Here is a 22,635-nt window from a genome sequence, read left to right as displayed (position 1 = left end):
CTTCATTACAGCGCTTTAGGTCCCGAGGCCAACACATGAATTACTGCCCGTGGCACTGATACAAAAACACGTTGTGCTGACAAAAGCACATTACTATTATTGGCAAGACATGGGGCTTTTCCTGAGATATATATATATATATATATATATATATATATATATATATATATATATATAGATAGATAGATACATATGTGGAGCAAAAAGGCTGAAATTAAGATGCCATACACAAAATGTGACTTCAGCCATATCAAATCATATTAGCAATACAACGTACAAATAATACTCTTCCTACTAATATAATGATAATATTAAAAATAATATTTCAAATTTGTAAAATAAACAAAATGGACAAGGAAAATAACTGCATATTGGCAGTCTACTGATATAAACGATGAATGAACAAATTAATTAATGTTTTTATGTCAAATCCCATGATCAGTGCAAACATGTCCAAGCTGAAAAGTTCACATCAATATATTCTGAAACTCTTTGTGCAAATTTTATGATATGCCGTGAATTCGAATCCAGATCAGTCCCATGACATCCCAGGATTGCCCCCTGGCATGAGGCAGGTTCAATCTGAGGTCATTCTCTTGGAATATTTGCCACTGTCTCGATAATGTTTATATAATGTCTTGATGTTTTTAAATGAATCCCTATATAAAAGTCATCAAATCCTTAAAGTTGATTCTTAATGTCCTTGTGAAACTAAATCACTTCCCTTGATGCCGAGCTTATTATTTGATGGAGCGTGGAAGCATTGGAGGTCATCCTCATTCTGTCTTGGGGAACTTCAGTTGTCAGGACATTTTCTCATGGTTGAGTTCAAGGCAGCTGTTTGGTGTGATCGATGTGTAAAGGCCATTCATAAAACCAAATGGATGCTAAATACCTGCCTGCGGTCAAGAACGAAACTCCACCAGGCTACTATATCGCACAGCCTTATTTGACCTCAAATCAAGTTTCACTGTAACTTATCCAGGGCGTCGTGGTGTCTCAGGACTTGTTCCCATTGCTTCTCAAGGTTCTTGGATCACAGCTTTCCCATGAATGGAGTGCCCGTGCACTTTCTGTGCCCGGTGTTCCCGCTGGGTTCTAGTTCTTCCTCCCATGGTCCAACAGACATTTGGAAGGTTAAACAAAGAGTCTAACTTTTCCGCGGGTGTGGATGATAGACCGCTTTCTGTCGCACCTCGGTGGACAAGATTGAAAGACGTCTATATTCATCCCTCAAAAACATAGAATAAACGTCTGCCTCATAGCTTTACATGCAGACTCAGAGTTGTGTGGTTTGTACATAAACAGAGCGAATGCATCTTATTTGCTTTCCAACCCATTTGTACAACGAGGCCCGATATGAAATATCATAGAAAATAAAAGTAACTATTGGTTTGTTTGATCCACAGCCAAAGAAATGTTTGTTCTCATTGTTCTGGGTCAAATTTAATGTGATTATTTTTTAGGATGTTACTGCTTAGTGTAGCACTACTAATAGTAGTTCTACTTTTGTTCTGGTGGGAAATGGAACGTTGCGGTGGTAATCAAACTCCACCAATGCCAAAAGAAGCTTCCAAAGGTTCTTTAAGAGCAACATCTGGAACGTCATTGTTTTCAGTTATGAATGGTGGATAATTTCATTTCAAGCACTTTCTTCTCATTGTCACTCGAGACTTGCCGCACACACACACACACACACACACACAAACACACACGCACACACACACACACACACACACACACACACACAGATGAAGGCTGGTGTGTTGCAGAACCTTCCACCTCCATAGAGCCAGGTTGTGTGAGCTTGGTGTTTCTAGCTGTAGAAACAGAGGCCCTGCGGTGGCAGGATCTGTGACTGGCCTGTCAATATCTTTCTGACTCCCCATTAAATCCCGTTCAGTCCCCTGTTGTTTTGGGTCGTGTTTCAATGCCGGACTGTCGTTTTGCAGCTGAGTCCCAGCACAGGCGTCACATTCTGGACATTATCAGATTGAGATGTCCTTCGGAGCAATGTCGAAAGAAGATGGACGCTTGACTTTGTGATGAAAGTATAACCTCTTAGCATGTGTTTTTCTAAAGTGAGAAAAGATCATGTCCTGTTGGAACTGGACCAGGGATGTAGGACTAGAGCTACACTCCCGCTGCACCTCTGGAGAGGGGAGAACATCTGATCAGGACTAGGTCACCTATGTTCTCGGTGTTTTCTCCATTGTTCCCACCTCTGCCCATCCCACGGAGGCCATTTAGTGCTGATTTAAAAGCTTCAGCTCCATCCCGCGAGTTGCCAGGTTGTTTTTCCTCTCCAGTGGACAGGGTGCTATGCCAGTCATGACAAACCAGTGGTCTCCCATTTGATATGCTGGGTTAGGGTTAGGGTTAGGGTTAGCCCCATCCCTAACCCCATCTATCCCAAGTTCTACCGCCGGACTTGGAGGACCCCATGCTCTCTCGCAGGACCGCGAGGGTCCCTGTCCTGCCTGTTCTCCTGCTACTGACTCTCAGCAATGTCTTGAATACTCGCCTGTCTGTGTGGAGTGTGTATTGTCACGGCGGAGTCCATAACCCACCCATCACCGTGGAAATGTGTATCAGTAGGACATACATCGCAAATGAGAAGATGTTATTTGGCTACTTTTGAGCCCATGTTGTCATTTCAAAGCTTAAAACCCCACAGACAAATAAGAATTAAAGATGAGCGCAACTGAGAAGCATTTGATGAATTGCCTGGCAGATCATTTTGTGGCAGCTTTCACATTTCCTGATATTTCTACTCTGAGGGAAAATAAAGAATTATCTCTGCGTTAGTTGGAAATCGATAGATAGTCTGAACATCTTTTTGAGTGAAGTTTACTAATTCCCTCTAGGTTTAGCTAATTCTTTTCAGACGATACTTTGAAGAGCTCAGGGAAGACCAATTGTTTAAATGGCGATTAATAAGGCTAAAGGGGTCGCTTATTTGGGAAATGAGCAAATCTTCACCTTAAAATTGGCACAATATTAGTCAGGAGGTTAAAAAGTCAGCATTTGAGTTTACAAAGAGGATAAATCAAAATACAAATTAGCATTTTCAGTAGACCATCTCATCACCTGGTCGAAACCTCCCTTTGTGCTGCCGAGCTGAAGGCCTAAACAGCTGTCGACTGTTGTCGGTATTTAAATTTGGCTTGCCACGTCCACACCATATGATATGCGGTGTTTGAACCCCCACAACATTTGTTGTCATGATGTCTCCCCGGGCATCATTAGATACGACTATGTTTAGGAGATTCAGTCAATACCAGATTCCATTTCAACACCATCAGTGAAACCTGAGGTGTTTGATGGATTATTCCTCAAACATAAGCAGAAACATCTATTCCTCTCCATGCAGCGTCTGTCAAGAATCAGTGCTTGTTGCTATGGACCACCTTTGGCGTTGATGTAATTTAATTATATTTACATTTATTTTTGTGGGTGAGGGACACCGCTTATCGGAGAGCTTTGAGGAAACCTGTACGTGTGTGCACGGAGACCACAGATTCCACCAACCAACACTTGGTGGGCCTCTTGTTTTTGATCTGCTGTTGTTCAGAGATGTTCCACATGTCGAGGCAGAAACTCCTCCGAACCAGAAGTCACGTTAAGGGATATTTCAGCTGTAAATTATTGATGGTGTAATGAATTTGGGGCGTCCTGTGGGGTCCCTGCAGGGCATGATTGACCAAGAGGTGAGATATGTAGAAGAAATAAGGACGGTTGGATATGAATGCGGACCGGGAGCCTTGTAAGCAATATAAAGAGGGTTTTACGTGGTAAGGTCTCTGTTTACAATCATTGTGTAAAATGGGGATAGTGTGGTCGTCCTTGGAACTGAAGAGTCCTGGTTGGGTTCCTCCTAGCCCGTCCAAGTGTTGTTGAACAAGACACCGAAAGCCCAACTGCTCCCCTAGCGCTGCCCGGTAGCTACATGCTGCTCGTGGCTCATCCGTGATGGTTCAATGCGGTGGTCAAATGTTGCTGACGTTGAACAGTGTGCATAACTAGATGTGACAAGAAAGGTGTTTCTTCGTCTTCTAAATGTTCAGCTAGAGTCAGAGCAGCGAGTGAGGTGTCTGGCGACTTCGATGGGCTTCCCCCGTCTCCCCGTGCTCGGTGTTTTCAAACTGTTTGAATGAGCAAAATAGCTCAAATGCCTCACCTTTACAAAAGAGCAAGACCCACAGCTTGCCTGAACATACTGAGATATGGACATGTTTATTTTCATTATTTGTGACCCTTTGTTTCTGCTGGAGAATCGGGACCTGATTGACGTGCCCTCTGTTCTGGAGACAACAGAAGATCAGTACATCCTCAATCCATTGTGGAAATTCCTACCTCCTGATTGTCTTGTCTTCCAACCAGGAAAAATGGAAGTCACAGTCTGCGATGTCAGGCTCTGATATCGTTGTGGCAAAAGCCATCAGCACAACAAAAAGGCTTCATGGGCGTTTAGCCGTCAATAAGTATTCATCTTTATTATTCACCATATATTTGTTCTGCTCTGGCGGTGCCATCGACCACGGTTAAAAACACAGTGGAAGCTGAAGTTGTATTTGGAAAAAATGTTCTTCAGATGACTCCCAGAAATATTCAGGCTCTCTTCATGTCCATGATGTCCGTTACAGCCAAGGCTGTTTTCCTTTTATTCACGATTTTTGTCTTGTTTGGGATTCAGACAACAACTCAGTGGTCTGATAGATGTTCTCCACGCACTTGCAGATATTCTCTTTGTTTCTGTCCTTTAAGTCCACCCCGCCCCCCGCCCCCCTTAATCCTGCAGCACTCCCTGCTAAGTGCTCTTTGAATGCAGATCAATACGTGGTCACTGGTGAGGCCTGATGTCTCAGCACAAAGCGGTTCACACAGCGTTGGTCTCTGCACGGAAGCGTCTGTGTGCGGACGGTGAAAATGGACGGAGCAAAGGGTCCGTCTATGAAAAGGCGATCCTGCCTAAAGATTCCTTGACAGCGTCTTCAATTCGCAAGGCTGCCAAGACAACATACACTTGAGATGCAATGATGTAGCTGCTGGAGCTTAGGGGCTCAAGCAGGTTTCAAAATAGAAAAGAAAAAAGGTTAAAAAATACTGTTATCTAAATGAGTAAAGATTGACAAGAGTTCATCCTCAGATTAATGACAATCATAAAATTGTTAAATTGAGGACCATGCCTCATGCAGGCCACGTCTCTAATGATTCATTACTTGTTTATTACTGCTGATGCTGCAGCGATTTGCCCGCTGACCTCGTTTCCATTCTCCTCTCGGTCATGAATAAGGCTGAGATACTTGAAGTCGTCCAGGTGGGGCAGGACCACAACAGGTGCAGTCCAACCCTCGCCGGCTGTCCGCAATCTCTCGGCCATCACCCGAGTTGGCATTGAAGTTCCCCAGCAGAATGATGGGTTGGCCGGTAGGAGTGCCCAGTCCCAGGACTACGAAAGGGGGTTGGGGGTGTACTTTGACCTGCTGTTCAGTGTGTGTGAACAACAGTTGGCAGAACCTCAGTGCCACCGCGACCCAGAGGTGAGGGAGGCTGCCCTTCTGTCCATTGTGGTGAAACCTTCTTACAGGGGGTAATAAGTTTGCCCTCGTCTCCTTGGCTCCTCCCGCTGAGGGCAGTTCCCGTCGTTCTGCAGAGATGTGCTGCACGTTTGTCCACTGAAACATGGTGCGCCCATTCTGCCAGTGCAGCGCTCTGCTGAATCCATCAGGGGAGCTTCCGTCCCCATGTAAGGACATCGTGACCTGTCCAATAGGCAGCACAACTTTTATTCATAACGCAGCAGGAGGATCCACTTAATTACCTACATGAGGAATAGCAGACCTTGTCTCTGAAAGACGTAACCCTCCCTTGTTTTTTACTTTTATGAAACCCAAAATGTCTCTGAGATACAGTAGCTGTTCTGCCAGAGTAAAGTACAGGGCAGACATTAATACAAATGAGATAAATAAGAAAAGAAAAACATCAAACAAATGAAACAAAACACTAGAAAAGAAATGGAACCAGTTAGCTATGACACAAAGGACTGGGGAGAGAAAATAGTTGAGATGGTGCGTGAAATTAGTATTCGGTTAAATAAAATTTGTTGCCGGGTCTCGTCTCCACGACTTTCTGCTGTTTGTCTGGTACATGTGGTGAAATTGACAACAAATCTGTCTCTGACCTCAAATTAGTATTAGCTTCTGAAAGGTCACATGAATGATGTGCCAGGCTTTCGACACAATTAAACTCCACGTGCCCTGCAGCGCACAGGAGAGGAAGAATGAAACAGAGGTTCATTTGTGCAGGGAAAGAGGGAAGGATGTTAGTTTTGTGAGAGGGAAGGATGCAGAGAAGAGGGCTGGATGGAGGCAGGAGATGGGCTTTGGATTGATGGAGGCAGGAGATGGCCGTGATGACCCCTGAAGGGAGCGGCTCCTCATTTGGAATGAGATACTATTCAGTAAACTTTACACAAACAAGGAAGAAAACCTCTGTTTCTGCTGGGGCTTTAGCTGCATCTGGTGATGTAACAAACGGAGTTGTGCTTCGGCCAAGAATGACAAACCTCCCTGCGTCTGCCGACCATCCACTTTCTCCTTCCCTGCAAGACAATAGCACGGCAACAAAGGTGTACTTGTGAATGATACCAGCCGCGGAAGTCTTTGTCACTTGGGCTCTAAGACGGTTGAAATCCTTTTTTTTTTTTTGATTTATCTATTTTGTATTTCAAGACCATGGGCAAACGCAATTGTGACTGAAGATGGGTGTTTCCAGCAGGAAATGTTTAGTTTGTGTGTGCGCATGCATACAGCCATGTAGTCATCCATCAGCTCTAAGTACGAGCACACATTAACACCCACAAACACACACACAGACTTACAGAGATGCTGATCAGGCTTTTCTCAATATGAATTTTTAATGAATCCCCTCATTGTTTCATAAACTGTCCATCAGCTTCTGTGAGTGTGTGTGTGTGTAATATCTCCCATGATATATCATGCTAAGAGTTGTTCCTGGTATACAGGTTGTACAGGTAAATTGGGCCACACAGGCAGTGGGAATGTGGTGGAAATCCATCTTTCGGGTGTAGCGAAAGGTGAGGGACGTGTCAAAATCCTACTTTCAAATGAAATATAATAGAGCTGTAGAAAAGTCTTGCTCATCTATCATATCCCTCGCACTTTACAGACTACGACGAACCATATTGGAAACAATTGATATCACAGCGGAGTATTTCTGGCCTAATGAGTATTTTTAACTCCCTGTCTGGGGAGTATTTCACAAGCATTTAAAGGTGATTATTTGACAGATGAAATCAGTGATATGGAATGCTTTTTAAAGCCTCGATGCTGTCCACTGGTTTGTGTTTAGGGGATGTCCTGCATTTTTTTTCCATGTTTTCTTGGATGTGAATTGCAGCTCCTTTTCAGCAACAAAGCTGGTAAATGACACTGTTTCCAGATGATTCAGAAGCCGCTACAAAGAATGGAGGGAACTAAAGGTTGTTGCACATAATGTGACAGTGTGTGTGGGAGTTGGACTGAAATGTTGGTATTGGAATCCCGATACCGAGGAAAACGGCCCTCAGCCGTGGTTGAAGGATTATTGATGGAAGATCAGTTGATGAGCCATATTTTTTTTTGTTTTTAAAGTCATGGCGCCAACTTTACTCTTGTCATTTCCATCATTTTAACATTGGTTCCACGTTCATCAAGGAGTTCTTCGATATGTCCTGTCAAAACTGTTTACAGTGGGGCAAATTTTTCCATCACCCCCTGCATGCCACGTTGATGTCCTGTCGGAGCTCTTTCAGTCGTAGACTGATACCACCAAAGAGCACCACTGAACGCCACAGGAGGTCATTCCTACCTGAGGCTATCAGACTTTTTAATTCCTCTTCCCTCAGCCGCAGGGAATCTTCAATCTTTGTAGTTACTGCTAATAGTTAAGACAATTCATATTTCATTATATTTCTTATTCTTCCTCCTTTCTACTATTGTCTATTACTGTTATGTTTTTTTACGTGAAACTCTGGCACAACAATTTCCTTCGGGATTAATAAAGTTGTTCTCATCTCATCTCTCAAATAAATATTTAGTCATCCACCAATGGTGCAAGGTCTCCCACTTAAAGGATGATAGAGGCCTGTAATTGCCATCATAGGTGCACTTCAACTATGAGACAGAATGGGAAAAAAAAACAAACAAAAAACAGAAAATCACATTGTCTAATTTTTAAAGAATTTATTTGCAAATTATGGTAGAAAAGTATTTTGGTCAATTACAAAGTTTTTCTCAATACTATGCTAGGTTGGCAATGACAAAGGTCAAACGTTTGTAAGTCTTCACAAGGTTTTCACACACTGTTGCTGGTATTTTGTCCCATTCCTCCATGCAGATCTCCTCTAAATCAATGATGTTTTGGGGCTGTCGCTGTGCAACACGGATTTCAACTCCCTCCAAAGATTTTCTATGGGTTGAGATCTGGAGACTGGCAAGGCCACCCCTTTGTTGCCCAAGCGGCGTGATTGGGATCATTGTCATGCTGAAAGACCCGGCCAGGATTCATCTTCAGTGCCCTTGCTGATGGAAGGAGGTTTTCACTCAAAATCTCACCAGTCAAAAACACCCCGTTCATTCTTTCCTTTCCACGGATCAGTCGTCCTGGTCCCTTTACAGGAAAAGAGCCCCAAAGCATGAGGATTCCACCACCATGCTTCACAGTGGGTAAGGTGTTATTCGGATGCAACTCAGCATTCTCTCTCCTCTAAACACAAGTTGAGTTCGGAGCAAAAAGTAGTGTTTTGGTTTCATCTGACCATAGGACATTCTCCCAATCCTCTTCTGAATCATCCAAATCATCCATCTGGCACTGCAGGATTTGAGTCCCTGGTGGTGTCGTGTGTTACTGATGGTCGCCTTTGTTACTTTGGTCCCAGCTCTCTGCAGCTCATTCACTTGGTCCTCCTGTGTGGTTCTAAGATTTTTGTTCACCGTTCTTGTGATCATTTTGACCCCATGAGGCGATATTGTGCATGGAGCCCCAGAGTGGGGGAGATGATCAGTGGTCTTGTAGGTCTACCATTTTTTAATAATTGCTCCCACAGTTGACTTCTTCACACCAAGCTGTTTACCTATTGCGGATTCAGTCTTCCCAGCTGGTGCAGGTCTACAGTTGTGTTCCTGGTGTCCTTTGGCAGCTCTTTGGTCTTGGAGTGTGACTGTTTTGAGGTTGTGGACAGGTGTCTTTTATTCTGGTAACCAGTTCAAGCAGGTGCCATTAATACAGGTAACGAGGGGAGGACAGAGGAGCCTCTTTAAGAAGTCACAGGTCTGTGAGAGCCAGAAATCTTGCTTGTTTGTGGGTGACCAATTCTTATTTTGCTGAGGAATTTACCAATTAATTCATAAAAAAATCCTTCAATGTGTTGTCATGTGTTGTCATGCCTTGATTCTTTGCCCCCATTTTGTCTCATAGTTGAAGTGTTTCGATGATGAAAACTACAGGCCTCTCTCGTCTTTTTTAGTGGGAGAACTTGCACAACTAGTGGCTGACTAAATACTTTTTTGCCCCACCTTACATACCCCCCCTCCCCGGACGGCTGGCTGTTATGACAGGATGAACACGCTATTTTTTGATCTTTCATGGACTATCATTGAACAAAGATGATGATCTCACAATTGTAGTAATATTTGTTCAAGTATGGATTTGTTTTTGTATCTGCACATTCCAATGCAGACAGCAGACGTCAGCCAATCACGGTTGTCGTATGAAGGGATCGGTCTACAACCTTTGAGAGACTTATTTTTAATCAGGTTTTGATTTTACTGAGGATCCCATCAGAATCTCAAAATGAAATGCGGAGAGTATTTCTTTTTTTAATCTGAATAGATAAGTGTCTGAGGAGGCCTGATCTCCAGACTGCGTCTGATAAGGTCCCAATTAAAACACTGAAGTGTTACATTTAAAGGTAGACTAAAACAGGCGGAGTCTGAGAATGCCTTATGGAGGCCATCAATCCAAAGCATCAGTTGACCCGATCTTTGGACTGGAGGAAGTTCCCAGAACAGTCAAACCCCAGGCCTCGTGTTAAGGAACTTTTCAGAAATCAGACCAAGAGAGAGAGGAAGTTGAAATGATGGTATTTAGGGATGAGGGATGGAGATGGAGAGAAACTGCTTCCGTTGGTCTATTGGTCCTTCAAAAAGCTTGAGGTGCTCCTGAGCCACCGCCACACCTTCTGCTCCCTCTCTGGGTCCAATCACACTCCACCTGAACCTTTCCTGAAGCTGTGACAGGAACATTTCAGTTAGGCTGCAGTGGCCCTTTATTACTCCCCATCCCCTCCCCCACACACACATTCTGGTGTGTGTGTGTGTGTGTGTGTGCTATTCTGTTAGCCTCCATCGTACCTCTCTTGTGTGCCTGGTGAAACGTTCCCATCTTCACAGGTCATCAATGAAAAGTGGTGTCTAAACATTTAGTCCCAAACAAAGCCGTTCCTCAGCAACGTCCAACCACATCCCTTCCAGCCGCTGCCAGGGTTTGTCTGCAGAAATAATTATCTTTTGGTTTCCTTTTGGTTTGTGTTTTGCATCCTTGTTAGTCCTTTTTGATTTGGTTTTTCACTTCCATCCTGAAGGCTTGGACTGCGTGTTTCACGACTCCTCGTCAAAGAACTGTGACGACCCTTCAGATGTTTGTTTGCGGCCGTCCTCCATCCCGTAAGTCTGGTTTGGGAAACCTGGATGTCAGGATGCTGAGGAGGATGATTCTAATGTCCAGTTTTAAAATCATGATGGGCTACCAACAATTTGACCTCATTTGTTTTTGTCATTGATTTTTCATGAATTCTCAATTCCCTTTTTCCATCACGCATTTAACGTCTGGCAAAGATTGTGTTTGAACTTTAGTGCATATTTTGAATAATGACAGTTTCAAAAAGGTTGTTTATTTAACAAATCCAATCATTTTACTGAACATTATTATGGTAATTCCGAGTCCATAGTTTTGTTTTTTCCCCTCACTCTTTCTTTTTAAGATCATTTTTCCTCTTTACGTTTGATTGATAAAGTATTCAGGATCGTTTCCTGTGACCACCGTGTTTCACGTGTTTTTTGGGAAGTCAGATTAGTGGTGAAAACAATGGTTTGGAGTCAACCTGGCATCTGGGGTCCTCCAGTCTGTCAAAGGAGGATGGAAGCACATGCATTCTACTGTTTACTTGAAAAGTTAAATGTGCAAAAGATAAATAGGTAAAGACATTAAAATATACAACTGAAATAATTTCCGATGGTCAGTGGAGCTTCCTCACAGTGTTCTCCTCAAACTTCTTGGTGTTCCCCATCTTCCTCCAGCAGGTCTAAAACAGTCAGAAGCTTTAATGCTGAGGGGATTATCGGAGTTGTGAATGTTGGCAAATCTCCATCTGTGGCTCTGGGATTGACAGTTGAACAGTTTTTCCTTCTGCCACCCTGATGAAGGGTCCAATACGGCCTGCCGCCCATCATACCTTCTTACGGAGCCTCCAGAAAGAGCCCAGCGTGGCGTGAACTCTTGTGTTGAGGAGATGAAGAGTCTGGACGGACTGTGGTGTGGACCTCAGCAAGCAGGACCAGTGTGTGAGATAGAGGGAAAGGAAAGCACCGGCGAATGCGTGGCAACCTCCGCTCGCCTCCAGCCCGTGTCTCTCCTCCTCACTGCAGTGCTCTTATGTAATCTGATGGATCGGCGTGGAACGTTCGAGTGCAGAAGAAAGGAGAGAAGTTGAGAGGGAAAATCAAATGAGATGACTGGAGGCTGTGACTTGAGAACCGCCCGAGTCACACCAGCTGAGCCTCGACCGACAGCACATCTATTTCAAAGGTTGCAAAGGACGTCTTTGAAAAGGAACAGAATGATGGATATTGTGAGGTTGCCGTCCAGATCTGCTCCTTGAAAAGTGCCCTGACAGAACTTTTGTTGTTTTTGCAGTATAAACACAACCGTATTGCTTCACATTCCGCCGACAAGACAACCGCCATTCGCTCTGTCCTGATAAGGAATGACGTCAATCCCTTGAATGACCTTTTCTAGAAGGCTCACGTCAGAGGGTTCAGGTCCGGGCAAAGAGCAGGAGTTAGTGATTTACCTAGACATTTCTGCGGCTCTGGCGTAGAAAGGTTGCACTCCAGCTAGAAAGCGGTATTTGTCAAACCTCTGCATTTTGGTGTTTAGCTGAAATCACTTGGTAGCATTGATTGTGTCGTTCAAACCACTAACTGGCCAGAAGGTTGTCTGGAGCTGCTCTGACCCGTCATGTCTTCGCCAAATGACTCTGCACTCACCGGGGTTTTTGGCCCCTTTCAAACCTCATGACTTTCTCAATCTTTAATGTTTGCTGTTGTATTCTGTAACGCGCATCAGTCATTTGGATTCGAGAGCATGATACTGTATCTTTTCATCATGTAATGAAGGTAACCACAGCTTTTCTTGTGAAATTATATTTATTTCCTTTTTTCTAGTTCAGTCATTTACTTGAGGGTCATTTAAAGGACCGTAAGAAAAGTCAAACGCAACCTTGAGTCCAAATTTAAAATGCCAATTAGAAGGCCGTCTGAAGGCGGGCTGTCCTCCCAACATCACGGCCCTGTTTCTCGTGCTGTAAACTGAAGCTTCGTTTTCTCTGAGCTAATGCAAGGAGCGTTGCGCAGGTTGCACACTTTCACCGGGGCCATTCCAGATCCCACCGGTCATTGTGGTCAACGGCGAACAAATGAATCTAAAGTGTCAGTAGATGGGAAATGCCGGAAAACCGTTAACTGTAAGCAGATCTGTGTCTGGAGAGCGGAAATGGAAAGTATCTCTGAGGTGTGTGAAAAGTAAATCCTGTTTACCATCAGGTCTAAATGATGCCGGTAAATCATAGAAACATCACCGTTGCATGAGGCACACGCCGTTGTCCTTCTTTGTTGTTGACAACATCAATTGTTTTATGTGGTGAGAGCAGGGAGTTCACAACTATATGAAACTTTTCTTTATTGCACCTGTATGCGGACCATATGTAAATCGCCTTCTGCTGCACCTATGATGCCTGTTAGGATGTTGGAGACAAACTGAAGCCGATGTTTAAAAGTTAACCTGCGGTGAAGTGAAGAAATCACTTCTGCCTTAAAACAAAATGCATTCATGTTTTCAGTCTAGTCAAATAGAATTACTATCCGACAGGCATACGGAGCCCATCAATGGTGCCGCTCACATGTACCTGGATGTGCGCTGTACTCCTAAGGCTCTTCTGCACCTTTTTGGTCCAAACTTTTGTAAAAGGATGTTTTCGAGGCCAATAGATCCTGAGCTCTGTCTTCACAGGCTTTGAGTTCCAGCCTTTCACTGTCTCCAAGCCTGCTGGGGTTTGGACTACAGTGATTTATCAACTGTCCAAGAGGAAGGGAAGCTCCATCTCTGACTTTTCAGACTTCTTATCCTCTTCTTTTCTCGCATGAGGAGAGGATGTTCTCTGGGTCTTATGTTGGGTTCTGCTTTGGATCATAAGTCGGGTTATGGATCTCAAGTTGGGCTTTGGATCTTATTTTGGGTTTTAAAAACAATAATGATAATTTTATTTGAAGGGCTCTTTCTAGGCACTGTGCAGACGTTCTCATACAACGAGTACACATTCGTAACTCGCACCACATTAGTAGGTTGTGCCCGCGTTCACTCACCGGAAGCTCAGCATTGCGGGATGCAGGATAAGGTGTGTAGATAATGAAAGAATCAACAAATAATAGTAATAATGATAATATTATGAGGAACAATCATCATTTTTGTTGTGCCCATTAAATCCTAATCCACTAAAGCTGATGATGAAGTTGATGATCCACTTTTAACCTCTTATTTCAGTCTTTGCCTTTTCATCTCACTGTTTTAAACCATTATAATCAAGTAGGATCAAGTTTTTCTTTTTTATCCTTTTTTTTTTTTTTCCTTCTTGCTTTGACCTAAAAATGTATGTCCCCGAAAAAAGTATGTATGTGTCTATAGGTTCAGCCTATTTCTGGTCTTCTATGTGTTCTAGAACATCACAAGTTATAGCTGCCTTGTGCTGCGGCCCCTGAGACCAGATAGACACTAGGACTGTGTAAAGACTAACGTCCCAGGAAGTGGCCCATATTTGAGCAAACAGCCACAGTAGAGTCTACAGGATGCTGGTTATTTTAAGTGTTTTCTGACAGCAGATCAGTTCTGAAATCCTTTGGGGAGAAGTGGAGCGAAAAGCGAGATCTGCAGTGAACTTTTGCACTACTTTCACTCTGGAACTTTCAGGCACCTGTAAAGTCCCTTTGAAATGCACAGAAATATGTCTGTAAATCCACATAACACAGATTCCGTCGACAGGTTCATCGGAAACCTTCTCCAACCAGTGTCTGTTTGGCTTCTCTGCGGGGTCTCCACTGACCAGAAGCAGTAAGCAGGTCAACTGGAAGCTCTAAATGAAGGAACGGTCGGGGTTAGTTAAACTTGGACGGGTGACCGTCCGAGTTAAAGTCGGACGGTCACCTCTCGGCTTTGGAGCCAGGGAGCCACATATGAACTTTAATTATGGCTCAACAAATATCTGGCATTTTGAATGTTGAGTTTTTTATGTCCAATTTATTAGTTGTACATCACTTATCTCTATAACTTATTTTAAATATACATAGATATACTTTGTGTGTGTGTGTGTGTGTGTGTATGTGTCTGTGTGTCTGTATATATATATATATTTAGTAGTATACTTATATTTTAGTATATAAATTATATTGCTGCTTCTGTGCTAAAGTGAAGGTGATCTCCAGGTGGATTTCACGCGTGAGTCATGTCTTCATGATATTCACAGAAATGTTGACTTCCACGTAGGAGTGTTTGTGAGTCTGGTAATCGCTGAGAGTGTCCTCAGCTGACACCCCCACCACCAACACCTTGAAATAAAATAAGTATCTCGTCAGTCAACAGATATAAAATCAGCTGTTTGAATACAATATTCAAACTTGCCGATCTGAAAAGAAAAGTCCAACTTTCCATCCAATGACGCATTCGGGAGCTCCATGTCAGAGGCCTCCGTGAAAGATGAGTGAGGCCATCAGTGATCCCATGTATCCATCATTGCTCCCAGCTGGCCTGCAGGGGTCAGGGGTCAGGGGTCAGAGTGGGAAGCAGAAAATTCATCATGGGACCATTCGGTTTACAAGAGAAAACTCTTTGTTTGACCGAAAAGAGAGGCGCAACTTAACAGTCCGATGTTCATCTCGGCTTAGTGTCGGTTGGCGTATGACTGAATAATTCGATCAGGATGCAATGCAATTGTGATAGTGACTATATTGGAAGATGATCCTGGGGTCGGAACTTCAAGGGTGGAGGTCCAGAGGAAGACCAAAGAGGAGTTTTATGGGTGTTAGATGTTGTGAGAGAAGAACATACAGAGTATCGGGTTTGATGGAGGAGGTTGATTCGCTGTGCCAACCCCTAAAGGCAAAAGAAGAAGAAGATCGTGTGATTGTTCAAAGGCCTTGGAGGATTGAGATTGAATAACCGACCAATCAGAAAGGATATACTTGACTGGTCGCTTCCCTACAAACTAACATTCATTAAAACACTCCAAGACGCCTTGTTACTGTGTGTAGGATGGTTCTTCCAGTGACCAATCCTCTTCACTCCCACTGAAAGATGTAATTTTACGTAACACACACACACTTCCTTTTCATCCCGTCACAAACGTTCACCCAAGACTCTTAGTTTAATTCTCTTTTCATATTCAGACCCTCTTCCAGCTGAGCTGCTCCGTTGTTGAGGCCACAAAGAGATTTGGACTTTAAGCCAGAAATGTGTGTGTGTGTGTGTGTGTGTGTGTGTGTGTGTGTGTGTGTGTGTGTGTGTGTGTGTGTGTGTGTGTGTGTCTGTGTGTCTGTGTGGTGTGTCTGTGTGTGTGTGTGTGTGCATTTTGCTGGGACAGCTGGACTTGATCCTGCCAGAGCAGGCAGCAGTGTGTGTTAGACTTGAAAGCAGCAGGTAACGGGACAAGGAGACCATCAGAAGAACCACTGCCCAGGAGCAGCTGGCTGCCGGGTCTTCGGTTGTCTGGGAAACACTGGAACTGCCGACAACAGTCACCAGCAGCTCCTCCGCCAGCAGCCGAGGCTGAATGGTGCCCAAAGCACTCAGGATCTTAAAGAGCACGATTCTTTTACCATGCAGGAGTTGTTGGACGTGCTGCAGTTGGCAGATGATCATGTTATCAACTACTTTTTTAGTCTGATGAGGCCAACTTGATCCTCTTACCCTGTTGAGGGTCCAGTGATGTCCTCGCCTACAACCTCAGGTTCGAAGGCAATGCCCTCCAGGACCTTTATCACATTAGATGTGATGGGAATGGGTTGATAGTCAACCTGGTCCAAGGGAGTCAACTTTGTCCCTGTCTGGCCGGACCAGGCTAAAGGCCGGACCAGGCTCTAGATCAGGCCAGGCTAAAGGCCGGGCCAGGCTCTAGGCCGGACCAGGCTCTAGGCCGGACCAGGCTCTAGATCAGGCCAGGCCAGGCCAGGCTAAAGACTGGTGTGGCGATGCTGTGCTCTGTTGTTTGTGAGAGCGGTTGTGTCAGTAATACGTCAGATGCTACACCCCTAGTTTTCCCGACGCTGGTCCTTTGTGTGCCCGGCAGACTTCGTGCTTCTGGTGGTGGCTCCTGGAAAGGCTGGCTGGGGTTTTCTTTCTTCCTGCCTGTAGTTTGGCTCCAGCTCTGCACCACCAGCGTCGTCTTTGCAATTCCTCCAGGAGTGCAGGCCTCACTCTGGACAGAGCATGGCAGTCCTCCTGCCAGGGCACTATGCACTGCCTAACCCTAACCCTAACCACCAGGCCCTCAAAGTACCTCCTTTTTTTGTGTTACAGTATCTTAAAAATATACTGTTGTTTGTCCAAGGCCTTTCGAAAATCTCATCTGAATTCATTATTCTTTAATCTTGGATCTAAACAAAGCCACAGATGTCAGGTGGTCTACAGCTGTCAGGGTCTTACACGGCTCGGTCAAATTGGTAATCAGCGCCAGCTGCCGCTAATTACCTGGCCCCATAAAGAGCATGCTCTGCTCGGGGCCGGGGAACTCGCGAGGGATCGAGAAGGCTCAAGAGGGCTCGAAGGAAGGAGCGACTGGAGGTCCCAGGGCTGAAGGATTGTGGGGCCCTTCCTGTAACCCTGCCTGGGGCTCTTCCTATAACCCTGCCTTGGGCCCTGCCTGAGATCCTTCCTGAGACCCTTCCTGAGATACTTCCTGAGACCCTTCCTGAGACTCTGTCCTGGTGAGACCCTGCCCTGCCTGTGACCCTACCCTGCCTGTGACCCTGCCTCTGAGATCCTTCCGGTAACCCCGCCTGGGACCCTTCCTGCAACTCCGCCTGGGGCCCTTCCTGCAACTCTGCCTGGGGCCCTTCCTGCAACTCCGCCTGGGACCCAGCCTGGTGAGACCCAGCCATGTGGGACTCTGTCTCGGGGCTGGGGAATTGCCAGAGACCCTGCCTGTGTGTGGCCCTTACCCTGTAGCTCGGCCCACCATGTCTCCCTCGTCTTGTCCTACCTTAATAAAGAGCTCCAACCCTGATTTCAGCCTTGGTGGTGTGGTTCCCCTTCCGAGTCCGCCCCGTGACAACAGCACTGAAGGAGGCGTTTGTTTTGACATGATGACCGTCATAGAAGGCTGTCTCAATGGCAGTTTTTCTGCTCCTACACCTGCTGGCCTCGGGTGGTCTTTCCATGGGTATAAAGTCCCTTCAACTAAGCTCTTCAGTCACTGGGACACGCAAACTCCTGGACCACCATAAGGAGGCAGCTTGAGGAGGGAGGGTCACACAAACGGGGCCCGGTGGATGGATGTTCCATGCAGAGCTTCGACATGGGGTTGCGCATTGAGGAGGTCAGGGAGGAGACTGGGTCACAGAGAGGAAAACACTCACAGAAGATTAGGGAGATACAACAGCTCCTTGCTGAGAGACAGGAAGAAAAAAAAAAGACAAAACGCACAAGCTCAAGTGTGAATTCGGAAAGCACAAGAGACTGTCATTAACAGGAAGGAGATAAAATATCCAATCCTCAACAGTATCCCTGAAGATCAACATTAGAGAGATCTTTTCCCAACTGGCATCACTAGAAGAGACACTGCAGAGGGAGGAACGGAGGAAATAACCACAACAATCCCATGATGGATGGACAGCCAACAGAGTTCACGGCTGTCCCTCCGCAGACGAGTGTGCATGCATGTGGTGTGAAGCCCCTGGTGAGGGTCACGCCATCACGGAGGTATCTCCTGATACGTCGCCCTGATTCATCCGCTCGTAGCATTTCCATGCCAGAGTCGTGTTCCACCTTGACGGACATTTCCTTTGCTCATCATTAATCTCTTTTTGCGGTTGGGTTCCATCTCTCCGTTTGCCAAAGCTGTGACAAACGAGCGTGGAGATGCTTGGCGGGAGGCGGGAACAGGAAAACCAGGTGTTTGGATTAAAAGAAACAATGGACTCAGGAAAACCCTGGAGCAGGAAGAGGGTGAGGAGGTGAGACCTCCAGGACAGGAGGGGAGGAGCCCCTGCTGCAGTGTGTGTGTGTGTGTGTGTGTGTGTGTGTGTGTGTGTGTGTGTGTGTGTGTGTGTGTGTGTGTGAGAGAAGGGGGTCTATAGCAGTGTATGTGTGTGTGATGGGAGTGTGTTCGTAGCAGTGTGTATGTAGGAAGGGGGTCCGCAGCAGTGTGCTCTGACGATGAAAACTCTGTTACTGTTGTGTGTGTGTGTGTGTGTGTGTGTGTGTGTGTGTGTGTGCGCGTGTGTGTGTGTGGCGTGTGTGTGTGGTGGGCCAAAGATGGAAGCACTTCCCCTGCCCTCAGCTCTTGTGTGATTACATCATCAGTGCCGCCGCCCCTCCTCCACACACTGCCTGTGCCAGGATTAAAACCTCCTCCGCTGACCTGCCAGTGTGTGTGTGTGTGTGTGTTTGTGTGTTTGCGTGTGCATGTCTTCCAAATCCGTGATGCTGTGTAACACTGCTTACTGAGAATTCTTATACACACACACACACACACACACTGAGAGGCAAAGAAAGGAATCATCCTTTTTGGACTGTTTTTAAACTGTCCATCTGTCAAACCTAACTATTATTTACCAGATCCCACCTGCCCGTCAGCCAAAAAACAGTTATATATGTGTATGTGTGTGTGTGTGTGTGTGTGTGTGTGTGTGTGTGTGTGTGTGTATATATATATATATTTATGTGTATATATATCATCCTGATCCTCTCCATCCTGGTCACTCCCAAAGAGATCCTCAACATCTTCATCTCTGCAACCTCTAGTTCTGCCTGCTGTCTTTTGGTCATTGGAACAGTTTCTAGTCCAAACATCATCGCTGGTCTCACCACTGTCTTGTACACCTTTCCTTTTATTCTGGCTGAAAGTCTTCTATCACATAGAACCCCTGACACTTTTCTCCACCCATTCCAACCTGCTTGGACCTTCTCTTCACCTCTTTTCCACACTCTGGATAGCTCTGGACTATTGACCCCAAGTACCTGAAATCCTCCAGCTTCTTGATCTCCACTCCCTGTAGCCTCACCGTTCCACCCGAGTTCCTCTCATTCACACACATATATTCTGTCTTGCTGCGACTAACTTTCATTCCTCCCCTTTCCAGAGCATACCTCCACCTCTCTAGAATTTCCTCTACCTGTTGTCTGCTCTCACTACAGATCACAATGTCTTCTGCAAACATCATGGTCCATGGAGATTCCTGTCTAACTTCATCTGTCAGCCTGTCCATCAACACTGCAAGCAAGAAGGGGCTCAGAGCTGATCCCTGATGGAGTCCCACCTCCACCTTGAACTTCTCTGTTACCCTAACAGCACACCGCACCACTGTCTCACAGCGAGCATACATGTCCTGCACCAGTCTAACATACTTCTCTGTCACTCCACATTTCCCCATACAATACCAGCGCTCCTCTCTTGGAACCCTGTCATATGTTTTTTTTTAGGTCTAAGTGAATGTTGATTTTTAACTCTGTGTGTGTGTGTGTGTGTATGTGTGTGTGTATGTGTGTGTCTTTGTGTCTGTGTGTAAGCATGTTCAGTGCCTGCATGCATGTTTGTATGCAATCAGAAAAGCATGTATTATATAAAGAGGATAAGGCCATGGACTCTCACATTTGGGATTTTCTGTTGTTCCTGTTTTCCTTCAGCTTGAGAAAACCGCTAGTTTTGGCCGGCAGGTAGTTTATCTCTCCAGCCGCCGATGTCCTCATGTCCTTGTCGCCTGCTGCCGGTGAACAAGCTGTTGTCTGATATGGAATTTCGACTGTCCACTCTAATGTGCTTTTATGCATGTCTGCACTTTTTTTCTCCATAATGGTTTTATGCAGGTGAAGGTGTGTGTGTGTGTGTGTGTGTGTGTGTGTTACAGAAGACATGCTAATTTATGTCTGTCTATTTCTGTGTGTGTGGGAGGAGGGCAGATGCAGCCTAAGAGGGAAGCCGTTCTGCCTCCAACTCTCAGCACGCAGACAAATTAGAATCATGTGAAGACACATGAACATCTTCTCCATCAACATCACTTCCACCCTTTGTGGAAATTATCTTCACATAAGATCAGCCAGGTTTTATTTTTACTTTGTTTTTGTTCAGTCCTCCTCTGACCCGGTCTGAGGGGAGACATTGGATCAGTCAGCTCGGTTACAAAATTAAACCTGCATATACATTTTGCCTGGCAGGAACCATTAGGTGTCCACCTAATTCCCAAACTAGGAGTAGGACAAAGACAAAAGTAGGTTTTAAAAGTTTGGAAACCTGTTTCATCAAATTGGACCTTTAAATGTTCAGTTCCAGATTCAGTGCTCGGCTGAGAGGAGAGTCAAACCCCGTCAGAGAAGTAGTTTCACTGTCTCCTATCAAGCACCGGAATCTGAGAGGTCGTATCATTCTTCATCCTTTGCATATCAAACACTGATATAGAATAGAGGGAAAATTTAAAAAAATGGAATGAATGTAGACCTGATGTTGTTCACCACCGACCTTGAGTGATAGGAGTCTGCCCCTGGTGGCTATCAAAGGAACTGCAGCTTCCCGTCCCTCTGAAAAATACGTAAACAAACAAATATCTCCACTTCACATTCTGTCCCAGTCGTTCTCCTCATCGCTCCCTCCTTTTCTCTTCCTCACTCCATAGAAGGAAGGAATGAAAACTGCCCGTGACACACACCAGACCTCATGGTGTGTTTGTGTGTGTGTGTGTGGGGGGGCAAATCCCCATGTATCACTGAGCAGCTAATGACGACCATCCATTCTCGCACTCCGTGTGTGTGCATGTATGTAAGTGTGTGTAGGTGGGATCTATTCGCCAGACATTGTATCACTGAGACATCACACCAGTTTGAGCAAACCTCACATGGCCCTGTGTGTGTGTGTGTGTGTGTGTGTGTGTGTGTGTGTGTGTGTGTGTGTGTGTGTGTGTGTGTGTGTGTGTGTGTGTGTGTGTGTGTGTGTGTGTGTGTGTGTGTGTGTGTGTGTTTCTGATGGTATTCCCTCTGCCCACACAAGGAAATAATTAAGACCCAGTGTGACTGATGGATTCCCAGAGCGGATTCAGACAACTTCAGTCTTCCCCAAACGGAGCCGTACTCCTGTATTCAATTTGCAGATATTTCCAGACTTGTGTGTGTCCTTCTGCACAAAGCACACCTGTATGTGTTCTTCTCCGTCCTCATCAAGTTGCCTCTGACACACACCTAAAACTGCCCTCAGGGGAATCTCCACTCTGGCCTGCTCTCCAGGATCTTCTCATAAATGATGAAACAGAAGCTGTAAAAATGTCATGGTAATGTATGTCCAGGAAAAAAGATTACTGGAGGTCCAAAGCAAAACATCTTCAGACCTTCACTCCATGTCGGAGATGTGGATCAGACCCTTGCAGACCCTTTAATTGTCAAATCAATCTCATTAAATGCAAAATGCATTGACATGATGCCACGTCGACATCGTGTCTGCTTGTTTTTACAATAATATGAGTAACAATAGTGGTAATAATGATAAGAAGGGGTGGCGCGGTACAGAAGGTAGAGCCAGTGTCCTTCAGGCCCAACGTTCCTGGTTCCATCCCCGGCTCCTCCTAGTGTGTCCAAGTGTTGAGCAACACACTGAACTGCTCGCCTGGCGCTGGTGGACGGCAGACTGCCGCTCATGTTCATCCATGATGGTTTCAACGCAGAGAGGGAATTTCCCCGCAAGGGATTATTACTATTATTATCAGTTATTAATAATTAGTAAACAAGGGGTAATAATGGTGGCGCAGTGGTCTGTGCTTCTGCCTCACAGCACGATGGACCCTGGTTGGATTTCGACAAGGAGACCTTTCTGTGTGGAGTTTGCATGTTCTGCAAGTGTACGCGCGGGTTCCCTCCGGGTTCCCCGCTTTCCTACCACCGTCCAAAAACATGAAGGTTAATTGAAAAAAAAAAATGGCAAAATTGCCCTGAATGAATGACTGAATGGTTGTTTGTCTGTATGGAACCCTGGAATTGAGTGGTGAACCCCGCCTGACGGCTGCTGGGATAGGCTCCAGCATCCAACAACCCTGAGGGGAGGATAAG

General features: G+C 45.4%; 1 protein-coding gene across 1 annotated transcript in view; it reads left to right on the top strand.

The window, feature by feature from the left end:
- The window catches only part of ryr2a (ryanodine receptor 2a (cardiac)), a 116,997-nt gene that overhangs the window by 4,046 nt on the left and 90,316 nt on the right, over window positions 1-22,635 (top strand). The gene's annotated exons all lie outside the window — the stretch shown is intronic.

This window comes from Fistularia commersonii, chromosome 33 (assembly GCF_037954325.1).
Source record: "Fistularia commersonii isolate RoL2024-O1a breed Wild chromosome 33, RoL_Fcom_v1.0, whole genome shotgun sequence".
NCBI classification, from domain to species: Eukaryota; Metazoa; Chordata; class Actinopteri; order Syngnathiformes; family Fistulariidae; genus Fistularia; species Fistularia commersonii.
Note: the sequence above shows the minus strand (reverse complement) of the source record. Positions and strands in the feature narration are given on the sequence as shown.